The sequence below is a fragment of the Arachis hypogaea genome, chromosome 19 (assembly GCF_003086295.3).
Source record: "Arachis hypogaea cultivar Tifrunner chromosome 19, arahy.Tifrunner.gnm2.J5K5, whole genome shotgun sequence".
In the NCBI taxonomy this organism is placed as follows: domain Eukaryota; kingdom Viridiplantae; phylum Streptophyta; class Magnoliopsida; order Fabales; family Fabaceae; genus Arachis; species Arachis hypogaea.
The window spans coordinates 64,636,703-64,642,702 of record NC_092054.1 but is presented as its reverse complement, the minus strand read 5'-3'; positions in this window follow the sequence as shown (position 1 = coordinate 64,642,702).

The window sequence follows — 6,000 nt, the reverse complement described above, 5'->3', positions numbered from 1 at the left end:
TTATTGAGGTCATACTTTATTGCTTGGTATTGAGTTCTTCATGTTAATTTTGTTCATACTAAGGACTTATGACATTGTCTTCATGAATATTTTTGGATTTCTAAATTGCATGTGTTTGGCCACCATGTATTTTGATTTCATTATCTATAGTTTGGCAATTTGTTCTTAGTTGATGCATTTTTTGTTAGGTGATGTTTGCTATGATTGATTTTTATTTAAGTCACCTATTTGATGCATTAACATTGAGAATTGTGAAATTGGATCATAAGCTTGCCTAATGACACTTTTTGAGCTTTTTAAGCTTTGTGGATTATGCTTGCCATGTTTTCCACTTCATGTCAATTAGGTGTGCTTTATTGCCCATTTCACAATTCCTTGATTCTTTCTTGAATGCTCTCATGCTTCTTTATTGCTTGTTTGTTTTCTTGGCATACAAGTTTCTTTTTAAGTATCTCAAGCACACTAGAATGAGTGAAGTGCATGCTTATTTTGTCTAAGTGTGGCATAGTCTTCTATATATGTTAGTGTGTGTGTTCTAAACTGCGCGCAACTTAGAATGCACATACTTGTTTCGATTATGTCACAAACTAACTCACTCACTAATTTTAGTGAATATCACCTCATTCCAACAATCCATGCTTCCTTGTTTTTTTGCATTTAATTGTGTTGCGATCCTATTTTCCATTTTTCATGGAAGGAGTCACCATAAGCAACAAGGGAAGCGGGAGAAAGAGCATGCAGCAGCCGATTGATCTACCAGCTGAAGGTGACAATCCGAAGTCACTACACCCCCTTGCTCACCTTTGAGTTCACGGAGGACCGTGCAAACCCTTAAGTGTGGGGAGGTTGTCATCGATCGACCATCTTGGGTGACATACTCTAATCCTAACACTTTCACATTCTTTTTTTTTGAATTCTTAGTTGCATTTTTTCTTCTTAGTTTGTATATATCTTAGAGCTTTAATTACATTATTTCTTAGTTTATTGCATGTCTTTGCGTACATATAATAAGCTTAGTTAATTTAATGAAATTTTCCAAGAAAACTTTCCTAATTGACATCCTAATTGATTGGAGTAGAATTTTTTATTGAAACTTGCTTGAAATATATTGTGGAACATGCCTTTTGAGCTAAGAACACATAAGCATGTGAGTTTTGAGCCTAATTGTATGGTTACACCATTTGACCACTATTTTCATTCTTTTGTGTGTTATTCTCTTTTTATGATTGCAATCTTTGATTTGTTTGATTCTTTATGTCCATTGCTTGATGTATATATGCATTTATATGATTGAGGCCATCTTTTCATTAAGCTCACTTGTCCCAAATAACCTACCCTTTTATCTTCCTTTGTTAACCAACTTTGAGCCTATTTCAATCCCCTTTTGTTCTTAAAGTTAGCACATTACTAGCCTTAAAGTGAAAAATAATAAATGTCCCTTATTTGGATCTTTGATTAGCTTAGACTAGTGAGAGTGTGCATCATATAAGTGTGGAAAAGTTTGGGAACTTTGGTTGAGATAAAAGTGGATTTTTGTTTTGTTGTTGAAAATCTTGGGAATTGGGTACATGCTCGTGCATCAAATACTTAAACCATATGCATTGTCACTTTTGTATATATATTTTAGTTTGAAAAAAAAAGAGAAAAAAAAGAAAATAATAGAAAGGGGACAAAATGACCCAAAGTTTGAGAAATAAAAATGCATATGAGTTGTGATTGAAAAGAAAATGCATGAGTGTGTAAGAAAAGTGAGGAATGGGTAGTTATGTTTGCTTTGAGTTGTATAGGTTGTTATGTAGGTTAGGTGAGAGCTTAAGTTAGTCAAAGATTCAAATTTAAAGCTCACTTCACCCTAGCCCCATTACAACCATGGAAAAGCCCTCATGATATTTGTATGCATACATTCAATAATTGTTGATTGTTAGATGAAAGACAAATCTTAGAAAGCATGATTAGAAAAAAAATGAGTGAATTGACCCTATACACTTGAGTGATTATAGCGGATACACATCCGGTGAGGGTTCAAATGCTCAATTAGAAGTTTCTACTTATTATTATTGCTTATCTTGCAAGTTGTTAATTCTTTTCAATCACTCTAATCAATTTTGGATTTGTCTTGGTTAAGATTGCTTTAGACCTTATGTTCATATATGTATTCTTGGAAATTGATTTATTTTGACTAAGTAGTTGCATTCATGTAGATAGATTGCATGTAGGTAGTTTACTTGCATTGAATAATACCCCTTGTTTCCTTCCTGAGTATAGCATGAGGACATGCTATTGTTTAAGTGTGGGGATGTGATGAATCCACATTTTATGATGTTTATTTGCTCTATTTGGGTGGATTTCATCAACTTTTCTTGCACTTATCCATTGAAATAGCATAGTTTCATAATTTCTTCCTAAATTGTGCTTGAAAGTGAAAACATTCTTTTTAGGCCTTTTAATTGCTAAATTCTATTCACTTTAATCCCATTTGATGCCTTGATGTATTTGCTAAGTGATTTCAGGTTTCCAAGGCAAGTATGGGTTGAAGAAGTGAGAAAAAGAGCATGAAAAAGGGAAGAAACGATGAAGAAATGGAGTTTGGAAGTTCCAGCATCCGTGCATGCGCACAAGTGATGCGTGCGCGCGCACAAGTGTGAGCTCGGCCACGTGTACACGTGACCCGAGTCACGTGAGCTCATTAATGCAAATCGCTGGGGGAGAATTTTGGGCCACAAGAGTAAATCCCCATAGTAGTCCCTGAGATTCGCGTGATTACCTAATGTAGTCCTCAAGATCTCAATTTCCCCACTGTAGTCCTCCATATAGAGCTCTGAGTACTCATAATGGTCCCTGGGCATATTTCTAGTGATGAGTCATCACTGGAGTGCTTACGTGGCATCGTTTTGTCACGCTGTAGCTGAGCTGGATCATTTCCCACTATACCCACATTGGTTCCTCGTAGTTGGTGTTATTGTACAAAGCCCCACTTCTGCACGCTTCGCTCTCCTTCTTCCTCGCATTCTTCATCGTATTCTTTAGGCTCTCAATTCTCTTCCTCTATGCTCTCCAAGCCTGCATCCACCCCGATGCTTAACCCTCCACCTCCAACGGCCTTCGTGCTGCCATTCGCCGCCCTAGCACTCCCAAAGGCCCTACTCCCGACCTCAGAAAGCGCCCCAAGAGTAAGGACAAGCTCAATTTCGACAAGAAGAATGCCCAGATCTTCAGGCTTAGACTCGACCACGCTCACCTTCATTTTGCTGGTCTTGATGGGTTCTGGAAGGTTCTCCTTGCTGCATTCATGGGATTCCTTTCATTGGTGTTGTTCATTCTTGCTGCTAGGATTGCACGCCCCTTTTGGCTTGGAATTGATCAGATTCCTTGCAATTTGTCCATGATCACTTGTGGATAGTTTGGTCGCATCATCCTTTATGCAAACTAACTGTTTGTTATATTTACTGCTTTGATTTGGATTAAGCCTTTAGCTGAGATTTTTGTGGATAGTTTGGGGAATCCTTTCTTAAACCATAGCATATTGTTGGCAGCTGTACACTTTATTGCTTTGGGTTCAGCTGCATGAAGCTGTTTCTGGGAAAACGTACAACAGATATATGGAGCTTGCTCAAGCAGCATTTGGTGAGTTTATTTGATATAGTTTATTTATTAGAGTAAAGTATCGTTTTTGTCCCCAACGTTTGGGGTAAATCCTATTTGTGTCCTTAACGTTTAAATCGTCCTATTTGTATCTCTAACATTTGTAAAAGTGATTCAATGTTATCCTGCAGTCAATTACACATCATGAGCGCTTTAGTTTAAGTTTTAAAAATCTCTTCTTGAAGTTAGAATACAAATGTCTGGGATAGTCCATTGTCCTGTCTCAGCTTCCAAACCTCAATTCAATTGCAGGGCTCTCACTCATAGGTTCTGTGACAGCACACTACAAGAAAAACACCCATTCAGCCACACTTTTTTTAAGCTACATTTGAAAAGCGTAGCCTATTCTAGGAATAGGCTACGCTTTTCTCCATGTTTCCTTTTTGTAGGAGAATAGGAATCACATTTGTGGCATCACTTGAAAAATGATCCCTTAGATATTATAAAGATCACTTATAAAGCGTAGCCTTAACTTAAGAGTTATGGGTTCACTTTTTACACCAAAGAGAGCACTTTTAAAATGTAGCCTATTTGTCATGTTTCAGGTGCATTTTAAAAGTGTTGCCTAATATATTTCAAGTCAAATGTCCACTATCTATATCTAACACTTAGTAAATTTTTTTCACCTTTCACCAAATGATACATTCACGCGTATAGACACTTATTAAGCAAATAAAAAAAAATTACTTGGCCACTGAAAACATAACACTCACGTGCGATCCCTATCTAGCTACGACGATTCCCTTCATCATCACCCTGGCCCCAAATCAGAGAAGACCACTCACGGCGTCACCGTTCACGGAGTCACCATCTCCACCACTCACCTTCATCACTCACCACTCACCACTCACCACGACGCCGCCACTCATCTTCAATGCCGGTTCTCTTCGCTGGGCGTTGACATCAGGAAGACTCTTTGCTCGACTGAAAGCCTGTCTTTATTCGCTCACCATCGTCAAGGAGGTATGTATTCACCTTCTTTTGGTTTCTAAAATCTGAGAGGGTAGGGTTCCGATTTTAGGGTTGCAATTTGGGGTTTTGATAGACTGTGAATTTATGAATTGATGAACATGCATGCTAATGTTGCAGCGCAGGAGAACTCATAATTTGAGGGTTTCATTCCGTTATTGTTGCGGCGCAGTAGAACTCGTGAATTTGGGATTGTTGCGGCGCAGGAGAACTCGTGAATTTGGGATTGGGATTTCATTCCGTTTACGCAGGTGAGTGATGTATAGTTCATAAGCCAACTTTTATTTTAATTCCTTGTTGATATACATTATCTTTCAGTATAACACAAGAACAACTTCACATTGTTATTACAATTTTAGTTTCGAAGTTCCTACCTGAATCTACATTATAATAATTCTTATGATCCAAAAGAATAATACCACTAATAATTGCTAAAACAATGCATATTTGTTCAACTTACATCTTATCTTATAATGAATAATTTTAAAATATATGGATGCCTGGATCTGGGTGGATATATTATGTTTACACTAATTGCTCCATAAATATCTAATTAAAAGAATCATGTAACTAGTTCCACAAATACCAATACACAAATGGTTACTCTAAATTGATATGGGAATTAGGTAGTGAAAGCTGTTAAAACATTATGGTGAATATGAATTCTTTTTCTGTGGTACCAACAATAACCACTTTAGAGATGAGTGTAAAATGGTGGCTTTTGGTCCTCTTATTTTGGCTTTAATCAATGGATGGAAGATGGATTTTTGGTAATAATAATAAGGGTGTAGAATTTGGGGATTTCATATCAGTGCAAAACAGGAGTTAAAATCAAGGATTTTTAGTTTAATTATAGCAGAGGTGCAGTGGTGAAATTTTTGGATGCAATTGTAATAATGTCCCTTATGACTTGACTTTATTTCCTAAATTATAATTATTTCATGAATTCACAAATCATAGATAGCAAATTATAATTATTTCATGAATTCACAAATCATAGATAGCAAATTCTATCGTTATCATAGATAGCAATTGTAATAATGCCCCTTGTCTCCCTCATGGACTTGGTACTAATTTATAGTTTCTTTTTCTTTCAATTCTATCCTTTCAAGATTCATACATATGTATATATATAGATAGCAAATTCATTTGTTGGAACTGTATATATATGAAATTTGTCAACTACTATAATAATCAATTCATCACAATATGCATGTTGTAACTATATCACTTACACGGTTCCATCAATACTGCACCTTTTGCTGACCAGTCCAAAACCGCATTGGTTGTTAACCGTATCTACTAGCTAGTAACATTTTGCCGTATTAGTCATGTCAACCATGTTTAAAAAACATTAAAATCCACTATTAAAATTAATTATTAATATAA